This window comes from Ambystoma mexicanum, chromosome 6q, assembly GCF_040938575.1.
Source record: "Ambystoma mexicanum isolate Mex_15411 chromosome 6q, UKY_AmexF1_1, whole genome shotgun sequence".
NCBI classification, from domain to species: Eukaryota; Metazoa; Chordata; class Amphibia; order Caudata; family Ambystomatidae; genus Ambystoma; species Ambystoma mexicanum.
Window position 1 is genome coordinate 1,335,059,391 of NC_090937.1, and position 18,041 is coordinate 1,335,077,431.

The following is an 18,041-nucleotide window of genomic DNA, read 5'->3' on the forward strand; positions in this document are numbered from 1 at the left end:
AAAGGGGGGGAGTAGCCTACAGTGAGGCACTCCAAAGTTGGGCATAAATTACCCCGGTGCAGCACCCTATTAGATTTCTGAAGATTCCACCCTTCAGAAAACTTACAAATGTGTTGAAAAAAGAGGAGAGGGGCGCACTCCAGTTCCCTGCACAGTAAACCTTCTCAGCCACAGGTGTTCTCCTCCGACCGGTTTCTGTGCCAATACACGTCATCAGGGAGGCTGTCTTAACTTGCAGCTCACAGCAAGTGCAGGTGTTAACACTTAGTGAGGATTCTGCTGCAAGGACTTCTGGTAGCTGTAGTCATCAGGTTGACTGGAGTGCGCCCCTCTCCTCTTTTTTTCAACACATTTGTAAGTTTTCTGAAGGGTGGAATCTTCAGAAATCTAATAGGGTGCTGCACCGGGGTAATTTATGCCCAACTTTGGAGTGCCTCACTGTAGGCTACTCCCCCCCTTTCCCCACTGTGGGATTGGGTGTGAGTCTGTTCCTTGCTAACCTGATGACTACAGCTACCAGAAGTCCTTGCAGCAGAATCCTCACTAAGTGGTAACACCTGCACTTGCTGTGAGCTGCAAGTTAAGACAGCCTCCCTGATGACGTGTATTGGCACAGAAACCGGTCGGAGGAGAACACCTGTGGCTGGGAAGGTTTACTGTGCAGGGAACTGGAGTGCGCCCCTCTCCTCTTTTTTTCAACACATTTGTAAGTTTTCTGAAGGGTGGAATCTTCAGAAATCTAATAGGGTGCTGCACCGGGGTAATTTATGCCCAACTTTGGAGTGCCTCACTGTAGGCTACTCCCCCCCTTTCCCCACTGTGGGATTGGGTGTGAGTCTGTTCCTTGCTAACCTGATGACTACAGCTACCAGAAGTCCTTGCAGCAGAATCCTCACTAAGTGGTAACACCTGCACTTGCTGTGAGCTGCAAGTTAAGACAGCCTCCCTGATGACGTGTATTGGCACAGAAACCGGTCGGAGGAGAACACCTGTGGCTGGGAAGGTTTACTGTGCAGGGAACTGGAGTGCGCCCCTCTCCTCTTTTTTTCAACATATATATATATATATATATATATATATATATATATATATATATATATATATATATATATATATATATATGTATGTATATATATATATATATATATATATATATATATATATATATATATATATATATATATATATATCCAATCATTTTATGGTGCCAAATAATGCAGTTGAGCTTTTCAAACTAATTTCGATGACACTTTCTCCACAAGAACCCAAGAATATAGATACATTTGTTAGAAGCTTCTATTAATTGCCTAGCCTTATCTCATTTGTGTCTGCTTTCTATGCAAATTCCATTTTAACCTACAAACATCATATCTTGTTACAAGATGCTGCCAAAACTGTTTTGCTCCCATCATTAATAGTTCTGAATGTCCCAAATTGCTGATTGTGCAGCCAGATTCCATGTATCAGTCCTTCTTTTGTATCAGAAAACCTTTGGCATGGTTTATAGTTCCCCACACCTGGCATTTTAGGCCTGGAAGCCATTTTGTATTTGAGTATCCATTTTGAAATACATATTTATCTGAAAGTGTGCTATTTTTCTATCAGTGAGCTATATGCTGCATTTATTTAAGCATTTGCATATTGTAAACACATTATTCATAATATATCCCTGCAGCACCTATGGAGTCTGTGTAATATAAACGCACCCATCATTTCCTGTGCCACTCCAAACCAAGTGCGCAGTGATGCCTATTTCTATTGTACTTTTTACTTTTAATAAAGGCAATCTAATCCTGGTTTCTACAATGATGGACAGGAGAGTGAACTATTTTACCTACCTACCATTTTATCTATACATCAGTTCAGAGGGTAGGGGTTTGAACTCCCTGTACACTCTACTAATATGAATAAAGGCTTTGCTGGAAGAAATACATAACGGTTATGTGCAAAGGATCAAGCAGAAGTTGCCAAATCCATGAAAGGAATTCCTCTTGTATCTGGTCCAGTGATCAAGAAAACATAAACTATGATGTCATCCACACAATAAAATACTGAGTGAATAAGACTGGATGTGATGAAGACACTGTGGGCCTCATCACGAGTCTGGCGGTAACCCATAAATGCGGCAGTAGTGCTATTACCGCAGCATGTAAGGGTCCACCAGATCATGGCTTTGGCGGATTTCCTCCCAGTGCTGAGCTGGGGGGAAATCAGCGGCAAAATTGCTGATTTTTGGCACAATTACCGCCAGCGGGAAATCCGCCGGTGGTAAGAGCGCAAATTTTCCCCATTGGGCCCAATGGGGAATAAGGAATTCCCGAATGGGCCCAATGGGGAATAGGCAATAACCCTTCCGCCAAACCTATGATCCGGTGCTAATAGTGCCGGGGGGGTTGGCGGTAGGGCTATTAGCGCCAGCGCTAATAGCACCGGAGTTGCCGCCCAACTCCGTGATGAGTCCCATACCCTGGCTGCTATCCTACAATCTTCATGTGAATTGGGCTCCACAAACAACCATAATCAGTTCCAATCTATGTCCTACAGAGTAAGGACAGGATTCAAGAAATTGAAGTATCATTCATCTGGCTGTACCTTTCGTTCCACTGCCTCAACAATGTGCTACGTCGATATGCCAATGGTCAATTACCAGGTGTGCACCAAACCTGAAAAGATTCCCTTACCACAGTAATGAGCAAATATGATTGTTGCATTCCCATAACCTCTGACACTATTGTACCTGATGGTAGAATATACTCATTTGCAGACAAGGAAAAATACAAATTACCATGCTTTCTAAACAAAGGGTTAATCATACCATCTTGGCCCACAACCATAGACTTTAAAAAAAAAAAAATTACAGTATAGATATAGCCAAAAACAACATTGTATACACAACCTAAAATATACCATCTAGAAATCACATCCCCATCCTTAAATAAATCCCTTGAGATAAATCATGTAAAATCAACATAATAAAATTACAAAATGTCACCATTTAATAAATAAGATTAATATTATTTACATCCATTAAAGCATTCCAGAATACATTTGGATCATCAGATAATCTCATGTTGCTATAGGCTTTACGATGCATGTCTTGTAAATCGTCCAGGCTTGAGCATCTAAGCAATATGTATTGAATGGGTTCCAGACTATCCTCAACACATAATCTGAATAATCGCTCATTGGGAGGTATCAGCAGTCTTGCGCCTATTGTCTTGAATGAACTAGCTATATTAAATGTAATCTTCAAAATGTGTACAATTGTATGTGCAGCTATGTATCCTGAAAGTTTGTCCCATCTCTGTACTGAACAAAGTTACCACTATTTACATTGGTTGCTAAATTCACTGTAACAGTCATCCTATTGTATTCTCTCAGTCCCCTTTCATTGATCGTTTGAAGGATTGTACGGAGACCTCAGTGGGTTGGATATCTAGCAATGGTTGACAGCTCTCAAAAATTGCAAATAGTTCACTGAAACAGCCATATCTTAACCTCTCCTGTGTTTGTAAATGGGTTAGGAACACTTGAACTATTATCATATTCTGATCCATCCCACTAAATGTAGCACATTTTCCCTTTGGTATATAACTGCAGTGTTTAAACCCATTATATCAAATTAAAGTCAAATATAGCCTGAAGACAACAATGTAGGAAGTCTAAACAACAGTTTAAGTACTTTCCCTTCCAGGGTCTACAAGGCCTTGCAAACTTTCTGGCCCACGCTTACGCACCATGAACAATACTAGGCATTATTCTAGTTCTGAATAACAATAAAATTGTCTGGCGAGAACAACCTCCCTGTCTTCCTATAAATGTTCTTATGGCCAGCGCTTGCTACATAGTCTCAGTGCGTACATAATCCCAATGCACGTTCCACTTTAATCTATCATCAATCAACACCCCTAAATATTTGTATAATGTGACCTGTTTCAATGGCTTTTGGTTTAATTTCCATGTGAACATCCCTAATGGTTTTCGTGAAGGAGCAAAACCTATCGTTTTAGTTTGATCTATGTCGATACTTAGACCATTCTCTGAAGCATACTAGCCTAATGCATTTTATTGGGTTTGCAGGCCTTTAGGGGTATAAACCAACAACAAGAGGTCATCTGCATAACCCAATCATCCCCTATTTAACCTTCAAAATGTTACTGTGCACACCGTGGGTGAGCTCTAAGCCATACTAAGATCTGCCAAATAGAGGTTGAAGAGAATTGGGTCCAGTATACCATCCTGCTTCCCACCTCTATTAGTTGGTACCCATTCTGTAACATGACCATGCCCATTTAATCTATTTCAAACCCTTGCGTGCGTTTACATCTGCATAATCATTGACAACAGGACAGTAGGGATGTTCCATTTTGCCAATTTCAGCCATAGTTGATTTCTTATTCTCGTATTAAACCCAGCACTCAAATCAATGAATGTGCAATAAACAGGCAGTTTCCATTTATCCCAGGTGTGTTCCACCAATGTAACCAAAGTGATCAGGTTGTGCACTGTACTTGTTTTTCCGATACCCTGCCTGATTCTTGGGCAATATGTTATTTTTCTCACTCCACCTTCCTAATTCATCTAGCAACACTCTCACAAAGAGTTCAGCTGGTATGTCCACCGTGGCAATGAGACGGTAATTGCCCGGGCTCTTTCAGCTGCCTTTTTTATATACAGGTAAAATATTGCTATCTTTCCAAAATGAGAGTACAGCACCTGCCTGACCGATACAGTCAAACAGGCTTTGCAATGCAAGTGCCCACTTCCAAGGGTTTCATTTTATCAAAGCATTGCTGGTCCCATCTGTGTCTGCCACCCACGCTGAGTTTAGATTTACAATTAATTTGGCTATATCCCCCGCTCTTGATTTACAAAATCCAAAGTACACCCTGTTCTAGCTTAAGTGTATCTTCTTGTGTGCCGGCACCCAAAGTATTCTCGATAAATATCATTGAATCATCATTCGACACACTATTTATTGGATTAGCCCTCCATATGGAATCGTTGATCACCCGCCATTCACATCTATTGTCATTGTTTCTTGCATAAAATGCCAACATTTTCCATCTTTCCTTGAATAGTAAAGTTTATCCTCAGCAATTTCCTATATTCAATTTCCTATATTCTTTTTTTACCCTTTTAATAGCCTTATTAACTTATAGTCCTAACCATAAGTTCAAACTTCCTGATCAGGGCTGAGTCTATCTTAGGGTGCTGCGTGCCATACTATGAATAAAGTTTGTCCGTTCAGTTTCAGCCATTGAATTATCCTTCTCTAAACTGGCCAGATCCCACTGAATGCAAATGTTGCCATTTGTGAGGTTGTTTACCCCATTCCTATTATAACATCCAACTTTAGAATCTACAGTCTACAATGCACAATATCCCGAGGTATGCTCACACCGGAATCTCCAGGAATAGAAATTGGAATATTTACACTAATATCCTTCAACATCTCCCTAACTTTCTATATTGTTGGCATATACACATTAATTATGAAGACCTCCTCCCTAGCCCCCTGCTTCCTAGTCAACATGCCACGCTTATACCGTTTCTGTGCCTTTTTTTGTTTTCCTTCAATGACCATGGCAGTGGAACCGAGATAGTGAGACCACCTTTGGGCCTACCTTTCGGTCCCTTGCTAGCAGTAGCATGAAAGGAGGGCCAACCATCCAGCTCCATCGGTTTAATCATACAAGCCTCCTGTAACATCAGAATTCCAAACAAATCTAAATGTTCTAACAGCCCTCTGTGCAGTAAAGAGGGACGAACTGCTTGTATTCCAGGAACACATAATAACAATATCATCAGGGTATCTTAGTAAAGTGCAACTGGAAGACCTTTAGCAACCCTTTCCAATATCCTTCTATCTCCTGACCATCACTGTCAGTCCTGTTTCTATCCCTATCCCTTTGTGCCTGATTTGCTGGCTTCACCTCTCTACCATCATATCAATTGAGCTCCTGGGTTACAAGGTTTCTCCCTTCACCACGTGTTTGATTTTGCAACCAACTTCCTCTATTCCCACTCAAATTCCCTGTGGGTCTTGATTTACCACATTTCTCTACTGGTATAAATACCTGTGAGCAACTATAAACTTTCTTCAATAGAATGAGTATGGTCTCAGATGAAAACCAAATGTTTGATGTAGTTTGACTAACTTCTTCCAACTAGTCCACTATTTCGGTGTCTTCTGTGGTTATGACCCTCACCGGAACTATACTCTGTAGGATTTTAAGGGCAATTGCTCTGTTGAGTGGTGAATGCTTATCAATAGTGGACACTAGCTGCAATCGGAGAGCCTTATGCACCCTGCGATTATTTTCCCCATCACCGCCCAGTCTAATCCCTAAAGCATCCTCTGATACTTGGCATGTCTGCGATATAGCATCCTTCTATCGTACTTGCATTTGTGGCAGTGGCATTTGGAAGAGTACCTCCGTCATCCTGTATCTCTGACTGTGTATTATGTTTTATTTTGTACTCTTTACATCTTTTTTACTCACTCCTGAAGAACCTCCATTTAACCATATCACTATTCTGCTATAAAAAGAAGGCCAGAATGTCCACTTTGTCTTTAACCCCAATAGGGAGCAGTCCTTTTTGCAACAAACAACTATTCTCATTCTCACGACAGTCCTCTTCTTCCCTGCCTCTCTTTCCTTTAGACCAATAATTTTGTGACACATCCCTACTTAGTTCAACATCAAAGCAGCCCACATCATTCTCAATTAACCTTACGATATTAGATTCAGATATGCTAATCTCTTTTCCTTTTCTTACTTTTACTATTCTTTCCATACATAACCGCTTTGACGATCACTCTCTTCATTCCCTTACCCCCTTTCATTTTGCCTTTTTTTCCATTTCCTCAGTGTGGTCAACTTCCTCCATTATTCCAGATGTGTTACTTAATCATTTTGTTCTAATTGTCTCTATTAAAGTGGCTCCCTCTGCCAGTGGGTCAGTTTCCCCATCTTGGGTTTCCACTATCATTGCAATTAGACAATTCTTATCATCCTTATCCATACTTTCATTCGATGCACTCACATTTCCTCAGTAAAATTGTTAAAAAGTTCTCCAATACCGAAAACTTTGTCACAGAAGAGCCGCTAGTGGTGCTACCATGCATATGATCCAAATTGTTCTCTTCCCCCCCTTGCCATATTATCATCTCCAACATTATACCTTCTTCTACTCCAGTTACCATCTCCTGTATCAGAAAAAATCTTGTAATGTTTACAGATGATTTCCTCTTTCCTTTCATGGCTGGTACACTTATCATCTTGGGCAGGCATGTCCTAGGATGCCTTAGTTGGTAGACATATTTAAGAGACTCAACTATTTGGCAATCCTCAGCAGTTCTTCATCCTCTATTGCCAATCTGTCTTGTGCAGCTTCTTCCACTGCCTCACCTCCTATCTCCACAGAGGGCCTCACCATGGCCACTGGGCCTCCTGCTGGCATGACGGCAATGTGCTATGTGTGCTTTGCGCACGATGCACACTTCACCCTCACGATGCTGAAACACAGTTTCCATGCTCTGCCCACCTATAGCTGGATAACGAATGGGAGCTCACTGAGTCACCACCCAGCAGTCACTGCCCTTAGCCTTCTGAATGTTGAGGTACAGGCAACATGGCACCAGCATTTAAGCTTTCACCACCAGCACAAAACAAATGTGCTACTTCAGCGATATCTCCCCATTTACGACATCTCAATGGGTCACACCCAGCAATTACTGCGCTCAACCTTGTGGATGTTGTAGTACAGGTAACACAGCACCAGCTTTAAAGCTTTCACTGCCAGCACAAAACACTGGAGACCTTTTATTCTTTGCATATAAGTAAGAAGGAACCCTACATTTTACAGAATGAGATTTATAATGGAATCGACAATGTTGTCTGTTATGTTCACCAAGTTGGATCTAAGCAATGTTCCGGCTATATTTCAGAGATGAAAGAAATCCAGGATTGTACACATAATTGACCATCCCTTTTGGACCTATCTGGATGACAGAATTATATTTCCATAGTCCTTACAATGACATACCACTGATCTGAAAGGAGTTCTTGCTATGTTACAATAATGTTGTATGCATGTTCCTTGGTTACGTTTGAATTACACTGCAATCAGGATTGGCCCATCAAAAGTCAAAGCCATTCAGGACTGCGAACGACATCATCATGTCACAGCAACACACTTTCTTGTTTTTGCCAATTTTCATAGATAGTTTATTCCTAACTATTTATATCAAGTCATTGCTATCACTGGATTCTTAGCCGGTCAAGTGGCACAGCGAGTAGAGTGCTCGCTTTGACATCCGTGCAGAGCTTGCTAACGCAGGTTCGAAACTCAGCCTTTCATCCTTCCGAGGTCGATAAATGAGCACCACACACCATGGGTAATAATAAGCAGCGCTCAGATACCTGAGGGTTTGTAGCACTATATAAATGACAAATTATTATTATTATTATGGAGGAAAATAATTGTAATAAGACAAAACAGCAAACAGACGACTCGATTCTTGCTCCCAAAAAGCCTTTTCGTCTACTCCTATACTAATATCTGCTGATAACGTAAGGACATATATAATTGATAATGTATCCCAAGAGCAGATAAGAACTAGAACCCACAGCGCTTAAACACAGTAATTCAAATCCAACTGTTAATGTCGAGTGGCCAGTTGCAAATGACTGTACCGTGCAGTGGATCCTCTGCTCAAGTCTCCAAAAGTAAAAGTGAAAATAACTGAATGACACAGTCCCACTGCACATATGTCCTGAAAGTTGGTTTGTTACTGATAAAACAAATTCAATAATATTGTAACTAGTCAGTACTAGAGCACATAGTAAGTTTTATTTTGACAAGCCAACACCTTTTTGGAGCTCAGCTCTTCTTCGAGGGCTCTGCTGATTGTCCAGTACATGAAAGGTCTCAGCTAAAGTAATTTCCTTTTTCCTATGCTTAGGTAAATGTGTAACCCCACTTAATATCTGGCTTCTATCTTTTTGATGAACGAAAACCATTGAGATATGTGGAAATACATTGTTTGTTAGAAGGAAAGAAAAATTGAATATAAAAGATCGTAAAGTACATTGGTTGAAAAACTAAAGGAATACATCGAGCTCAAAGTGTGAGCGATTTGTGAGCATCAGACCTAATTAGGTGGTTTCCACCTGATTTTCCTCGGTCATATGGCTTTTTTAAATAACTCATTTTCTTCACCTGTAGTTCTAGTTAAACACTGAGAATGTACTTGAATTCAGTGGAGCACTGCAGTAACATCCATATATGAAATAAATATTAAAAATGTCTTATTTATTGATAAATTCCCATACTTTAATAACTCAGTTATGCCTTGTCATAGATGGTCTCAGGAACACATCAATTTATGAAGACAGTTCAAGTGTTTTTTTTAACATGTGGATAAAGCCTTAACTAAGGGCCGTCATTCTCTTTCTCGTCTCCCCATGGCTTGTCCCTCCCTAGCTAGAAGTCCCTGAAATCCCAAGATGGTCACCAGAGATTGGTAAGCCCTACTATCTAAGAGCTGACTGGCTAGTTGTGATAGCATAAGGCAAAAATCTTACTTAAATGTCTCCCTCTAGGAATTCTTAGGTGAATCCTATCCAGCGACTAAACAAATAGAACTGTGATGTTCAATTTGGAATATGTGCATCCAATCTACCAAGGCTGCACTTAGTCTTCCCTGTAACATCATGTGCTCCCTACTAATCTCACCTTTACTCATCTCTCTATTACACTCCACTCCACTCAACTACTCTCTGCTCTAATTGTCTCTACTCTCCACTCTCTTCTCTAATACCCTCTGTACTACTACTCTTCACTCTTCTTCTCTCCTCTCTCCAGGCCCCTCACTATTCTCCACTAATCCAGACTCCATTCCACCCTCACTACTCCCCATCACACTCCATTCCAACTAGTCTCCAGTACTCTCCACTCACACTACTCTACTCTGTGGGATGTATTGACCCACTTTTGCTCTGCTATGCTGCATCACTCTATTATGGTGGGGCCAGAAACAGCAAAATGGCTACACAACCCTTGTGCGCACCAAAACCCCTAAAAATCACGCTTTTGAATGCACCAAAAAGATGACTGCCCAATCTGCCACGTATGTTGCCTGTGCTGTAACAGGGCTCTCACTACTAAAATGTGTCACTGGGCTCCACAACAATTGAAAGTGGAGTGCGGAAGGAAAAAGCAGTACTTTGCTAAATGAAACTACAAATATTGCTTAAAATCACCTTTTCTTTGCTGCTGAAATTTTAGAATGTCGGTACAGAACACCTTCCAAATATACAAAATTCTCGCTGGGTGCTACAATTCACTTAGTTTAAGGAATCACTGTGAACTTAAAATGTCCTGAACGGCTAAGAGCATAAAGAGATTTCCAAAGCAAAAGCGGCCTGTCAGTGGATCTGTAAAAAAATCTGTGCAGCAGAGGGCTACATGTGATGACAGCTATCAGGGGCCTTCCTGATTGAACTTTAACATGTTATAAACTAAAAGTCAAATGTTTGCAATGTAAGAGGCCTGTTACTGATAGTAACCCATATTATAGTTGTTTTTGATCCCAAAGGTTTAAAATCTTGAATGAGAATTCTATTTTTTATTTGATACAACAAGTGTGTTTTGTGCTAAGGAAAAGCCACAAGAATTTAACAATTAAATTAAACCTGGCTGAAGCTGCAAAAAATGGAATAGCAGGTTTTTTCTCACAGAACGAAGGCCTTCCCTCAGCAGGAACTCACGGGGAGGCGTTAATTACAGGGTACAAAAGAATCTGGTCTACAGAGGGAAAAGGAACAATGACAAGCTGCAGCTCAGGAAATTCAAAGTGTGACTAGGGTCGTAAATGGCCTCTGCAAGGAACAAACAAGGAGGAGCCTGCTCCCGCCTGCAGGGAGACAAAAAGAGGCGGACCCAAGCAACTATCTGTGACTGAACATTAACAAAGAACACTTTTTAAAAGACTCATAAATTGCTAGTCAAAATGGTGAAAAATATAAAAGTGACAGAGTTGTTCATTTCATTTCTGGCTGCACGTTTTAAGAGGCGGCAACTCTGTGTGACATGTTCTGGAAAGGAATGGCAAGAAATGTGATTTTATGCAAAAAAGGCTGTTAGAATTGTGAAAATGTACACGCATGTCCACATGTTAAACAGGCATATTTGTGGAAACTTGCATAAAAATTGAAAAGTGTGTTCACAGTGAAAACAGCAAAAAGAGGAGACATGATCCCACAGCTACATGGTTTTGAGGAATGGCTGCTATGAAAAATATGGCATCTTTGTGGGTAATTTGTATAAAATTGACTAATGTAGAAATGTGTGTTTAAGGTAAAATCCGATTTTGAGACCAGTGGCTAAAGGGAGGTCTCTGAGGATTGGAATTCAAATCATAAAACCTGACATCACACGGCCTTGAGCCAATCACTCAAATTGCAAGGCGGAGATGAAGTATTGACCCTATCCCAGCACAAAGGGCAAGCTTAGATAAACCGGCCCACACCCCCCCTTTATGATGACATTTCATAGCATAAATAGAGACAGCCCACCAGACATAGGGTCAGACAGATCCACTCACTTTCCTGATGCTGGCGGAGCTCCCTGCTGCTGAAATCTATACCTTCCTTGTTCCAGACTCCAGAAACTTGGAAAAGCAAAGGCCAATTGCATAGCTGAACCATTCTCAGCTAGGCCTCAAATTCTAGAACAGAACCCCAAAAGCCTAGGGGAAGCATCATAATACAGCTGGGCTGTGCTGTTACTGCTTGCCTGCGGAAATGAAAGATCCTCAGAACCAAGAAGGGCAGATCCCGTCCAATCCTGTGCCGTGCTGTGACCAGAGCGCCTTGCTGACCCTGTCCAGTCCTGTGCTGTACTGTGAGCAGAGCGCCTTGCTGACCCTGCCCAGTCCAATGTGCCCAACTGTCAGTCCCTGATAGGTCCAGAATCCTGACGGTCCAGAATCCTGACGTCCCAGAATCCTGATGGTCCCATTTAAAAACGTATCCAGTGAGTATAAATAGGAAGAACTGTGTCATATAGCGTATGCACTTTGCATAGTCTTGTCCCTAGCTTATACCCATCCTATCTTTCATTTAGAACCAGTATTGTCAGAACTATCTTTGCACAGACTCTTCTCTCACATGTGTTCCTAAACTCTAACTTCCTATTGATTGATTAAGAATGTAATTCCCAAACCAAACAGAAAGCAGAGTATCACACCTGAACTGTTATGATCGGCCGTAAATGACCTTCCTGTGTGGCATTCTACTTTTTGGTAGTCTTTAATATAGTGTAAGCAAACCCATTTGTCATTTTTAAAAGTGCATTTCTGTTTTCAATTCTCGCGCCTATTTTACAACCCAGTGCGGTTCTCCCGTTATCGCGAATATAGCGTACTGGAAACTTTGCCGTAAATTTTCATTTTGAGAAATGTTTACACGTGTAAAATAGATTCAAACTGCTTCTGACTTTTAACATTTTAACTTCTGGATTTTAAGATTGCAAATGTTTTCTGCTGACTAAATCATTGCTTATGTTTGTGTGCAACTGTTCAAAGCGGCTCCTATAGGAATTTACAACAATTAAAGCACTTTTCCACACATTTACAGTTGTTGCTCAGCCACTTTAAAAGTCATTCTGACAGTTGAAAAGCCCACTTTGTTTTTCTCTTTCTGTGTAAGGGGGGAAGGGGAAAGTGAGACACTGTTTGACCTGTACATTACTGAATTCCTGCTCTCTCCTCCTATCTCTTTACATTGTCTGTTGGGAGGGTTGAGGGGTGTTGCAGGGGGAACTGCTAACCACAGCACTATCTGATCTGAACCAACACAAAAGTATTATTTTCTGTGCTGCATTTGTTTTGCTTATTACCTATTCCGAGTGTACTAAAGATATTATTCAGTGTTCTGTCACCCCATTGGTGTTTGTTGTGTATCTATTAAAATATATCTTATGATTTTGACCTTAACAAAGTAAATAAATAATACCTTTTACAAACCAGCCTGACTTCTGGTTCAGCGTGACCTGGGGTATTCTTAAAGAAGGGGTGTGATACGAGTGGTACATCTTTCAAATAATTTAATCTATATCTTAAATAAGTTTTTCCATTGCGCTGTAAACTAGGCCAGGAGCAGAGTGTATCGCCTGATTGAAATCCTTAACAAATCTTCACCTATATTTTCTCCTACAGTCACCCTAGTTTCACTCTCCCTGTCCCCTTTCCTAATTACTATCACCCACACCCCGCCAATCTTCCTTAGCCTCATTCACTCACCCCACACACACTGTCACACCCAGGTACCATTTTCACTCACTAAACATTACAATAACTCTGCACATGCTCTCCGTAATACTTCTCAAGGTTTGTCAGTACTGCTCTTCCTTTCCCTGGTCTGTTGGTCCACAATCTCTTCCCTTGACCTCACCCGAACAACCCACACTACCTTGAGCTCTGTGCTCCTGTTTGTCCTCCCTTTCCCTTCCCATCGGTTCTCCCACTCAGCTGTTTCAACATGCCAACCACTGTCTTCATTTTCCTCAGGGGCCCTGTAACAGGCATAAAAAAGCAAATCACAGACTAAGCCATGCCCTCTCTTTGTCCACATATTGCCTGGCATTTAGTAATGTCCTGCCACCACATGTCTAGTCATTTTTACAGTTTGTGTTTGGATCAGGTTGAGCCTGTGCATTGCCAGCTTGATGCGTGTGGGGTTACTGGGCTGCTCCCAGTGTTGCCCCCTCTCTCACCAATGAGCCACCAGTTTGTGTTTCCACCGGTAGAAATCCTGGTATTTGTGGTCATATGGAAAAAGAGAAAGAACACAGACCTGCATTGTGCACCTTGATGGCTGTGCTTGGATCTCCAGCATTACTGTGTGGCGTGTAGAAGAGCAGCATCTGGATATGCTGCTGATGCTGCAGACAGACGTATGATCATTACAATATTTAAACAGAGTGGCCTGTGGATCAAAATGCACAAGGGCAAGATTTTATGCGTATGACCAATAGAGAAATAAAACATCTTTCCCAGTCACATTGACCCATAGAAACGATAATTGCTAGTTACCATAGATGGATTAAAATGCGATATAATAACAATTGAATAATGTTTCAGAGAATAGGAGATTATTAGTGGGGAGAATAGAACCCCCAGCTGCCCGAGCTGTTTGCAGCCCTGGTAAGTGTTGTAACCTCTGTTACACCAATGCTCTGGCAGTGATTTGTTCTTCTAGACTGTTGATGCACTGTTCAAATATGTATATGCAGGATTAAATGTGGGTTTTAGCTCATGGCGGGTAGTTAAACATTACTACATTGTAGATGAAGCACTTTACTCTGAGGGTCTGCTCATTTCTCTGAAGATCTGCTTATATTACACAAATAACTATTACTATTGGGTGGAAGAGAAATGATATGGGAGTGGTGAATCAAACCCACATCTCTTGCAATTAGCTTGTTTTTCCAAGTTGGAAACAATGTGTGTCTGGTGCGCCATGTCACTTCTCCCCAGGGAGGAACCCTTCCCTGTCAGGCTAGGGAGGTGAGGCCACATCGCAAGTGATATTGGAGTAAAAATACTGTTGCTATATGTCAATTAAACTGAAGATATTAAATTGTCACTTAACTGCAGTAAAAGAATTATTTGAATTTGAAAATTGGAAAACAAGTGTGCATCTATGAATTTAGGAATATACTGGCATAGCACAGCCTAGGAATACACTGGCCTTGTCAAACTGGGAGTATTCTCAGGCTGTACAAACTGGAATAGTATTGGGATTTCAACCTCAGAATGTATAAGGAGTTTTAAAACTGGAATACAACAGGTAAGATAAACTTGGAATATATAGGATGGTACAAAGTAGAAATGCCCAATTAGACATTTAATGGCATTTTGCAGCCTGGTAGTACACTGGGTTTATCTAACAGTAGTGGCTGGGGTTTTCAAACAAGTGAATACTGAATATAAGTTATTCATTTATTTATTACATTTATATCAGCGCACAAAGCCTTCAAACATTTAGGTGCTAGTTACAGAAAGTGCATGATACATAAACATATTGTTAGAGACAGACAGAGGTATGATTACACGGACTGGAAAAGCCACACCTGAAGTTATGGGGGCTGCATCAGGAATGCATACATCAAGAAGGACAAAGCAGGTGTAAGTCAGCAGACTGGCAAAGCCACACCTCAAGTTACGGGGGCTACATCAAGGATGCATACATCAAGAAGGACAAGTTAGGTGCAGTATGCAGATTGGCAGGATCTAACCTTGTGGTCCGCAGCATAGCAGAATTAATGGAGTGCATACTTGGTTAGTCAATATTGGACTATATTCAATGATCAATTCTGTATGGACGGTTCCTGTGAAAACTGGAAATACATGGGGTTGCTGGAAATATACTGGGGTTGTTGGATGTTTGTGTCTGGGACTACTGGTATGGCGGGTGTAAATTGTGCAATGTCCAAATGAACCCAAATTGTTGTTGTGATACAGTATTGTGATGTATTTTAGGGATGGCAAAATTACCACACTTGTCTTGGTGATCTTTCCAGTTCTTACACTGGTGCAAATGATAACAGTGCAGAAGGACTAAGACCAGTGACATTCAGTCATATTCCTGGAACCTTAACTAGCAGCGCAGGTGCAATTACCCAATGGGAACAGGCTTTGGAGTGGTCTGGGTGCATGCGTTTTGTGGGTCCTAGGTCTAAAGTAATGACCAGATTTCTGCTGCTGTAGGCACCAACTCTGTCACATTGCTAATGTGATCCGAGTGCCAGTTCTTGCCCAGTGCAAATCCTTGCATTGTGCCAGTTAGACGCCCGGCCATTATTTAGTCTTTGTACTGGCACTACCATCACTACAGATAGTCTTACTACGCCCACGCTAAGAGCAGGTGAGGTCATGGTCATGGTCATGGTGCAAAACATGTAATGTATCTGTGGCATACAAAGGTTCTCAGAGAAAAGTGTCATCAGAGCCACTACACCAAGGTGCTTGCTGTTGGCTAGCAGGCCCTATAGGGTGGTCTGCGATTATCAGTCAAACCCACCTCAGCCAGCTCGCAAGAAAAAGCCATGACTTCCGGAGAGAATAGTCTGTATTGCGGTCTCCACCGCAGAGTGTAGCGTTCATGTTCACACAGGCAATAGAACACCATTGGAAGGATTGGCTGCCTTCCTTTTAAAAACTAGCAACATATCATTAAATCTGGTGGAATTAGAGTTTTCAGTGCAGGTGATCGTGTGTTAACTGAACATGCAAACCAGCCATGATATGCTAACAGGGCGTACCAGAAACTGGAAACGATTTGCTAAGTGAGGAGAATGACGACTAGTAATTATGCGATTGATGTGTGCACTGGAAACGAACAATGGTGTGCCAAGCGGGCATGATGTAAATTGTTCTTCATCTGCTAAGTGGTCATCATGTCATTTGAGCTCACTGGATTAAAGTATGCATAAACAAAACACAAAAATCATGGTATTTATTTATAAAGCTATTTGCCACCGCTTAGCTGCAGTGCCCCTTCTGGCCACAGCAAAATAATTGGTCTTGGCTTCAGTTAACTCTGTCGCTATTTGCCATCTAGAAATACTTTCATAATAAATAGGGCTTAATATTTCAGGCAAACTTGAAAACCAAAATGTACTTTTAACAATTTGGCCAGTTCGCTATTGCAACTGCCTCTTCTTTTAGGTGCCCGACAGCGAATATTCTCCAGCCTCGATTCTTTCCTGTATCTCCCTTTTTGGGAATGTTTGCAGTGACCCTCGGCTGTTGCTGACCCCACAATACGCCTCTTTCGTTGTGCCCAAGGAGTGCACTCAGAGCTCGACAAGGTGATTATAATTTCTAGGGCTCTCGGGAGGATAGCTCAGGGGCAACGTGCTCGCTTTGGAAGCAAGACAACACGGAGTAACACAGGTTCAATCCCCGGGTCCACGCTTACAAACCTCTGGGTATTAAGCGCGTTATAAATAACCAATCATTTCATATCATAGCGGTGCAACGTACTGGTATGTTTCAGGAGATTCTCCTCGTTACTCTGTCTGCTGCTGCTGTATGCATGTGGCAACAAACTTACTGTCTCGAACTGGATATGTTGACTGATCATATTCATGAGGAGCATTGTTCCCAGTTCAGTTCCTGCATGGAAGACAGACATTCTCATGGTGTGGGGGTGCACATTCTCCTCTCCCATCCACTGGATCTTGTGGATGCATGGCTTGTCCCGCTCATTGTGAGGAATTGCCATCTGGCAAAGGTGCAAAGGCCTGGTGTTTTTGATTTCTTGCACATAAAATGATGCAGGTGATTTTTTCTGCAAGGGGGTAATCTGCTAACCAGATTAACCTTTGTTGCAACTCCACACCAAAAGCATAGTGCATGTGTGCCCTGCTGCATCAGTAGCCTGATCTGCAGCACCCATTCTGCTTGAGGCGCAGAGCAGGTCACAGGATGCCCACTCGACTGCTGCAGCAACAGCAAAGTCACTGCAGCACCGGGGTGACATTTAAGACATGCCCCCTGTACACAAACTACGACACATTCAAATTGAAATTGCACATGTGTCCACTCCTGTGAGGCAGCTCTGCTGTGAAAGGGGATGTGTATTCAGGTCAGACAGTCTGATGCTGCCACACAACGGGACGGAAACCCAGAGGAGCCAGCCTCTCTTTGATTCTCTTTTGGAGGGCCGGTAACTCCCTACCCAGAGACAACAGACAGCTGCCCTATGCCCAGGTATCAAAGGAGCATGCCCGTTCAGGATAAGTAGCCTCACACCAAGGTGCTGCATATCAAAAGGTCTTTGTAATCAGTAGGAGGGAAGGGGTGGGAGTAGGATAGGCAGGAGTACTCTGAACTCTGGACAAAGCCTTTCACCATCTTGCGTCTCATTTTCTCTCTTTCCCTTAACTGTCTCTTCCACTTCTTCTGGAGCAAAGCACTTTGGATGCAAGATCAACGGGGCAAAGTCCAACCAGGAGCAGGAATT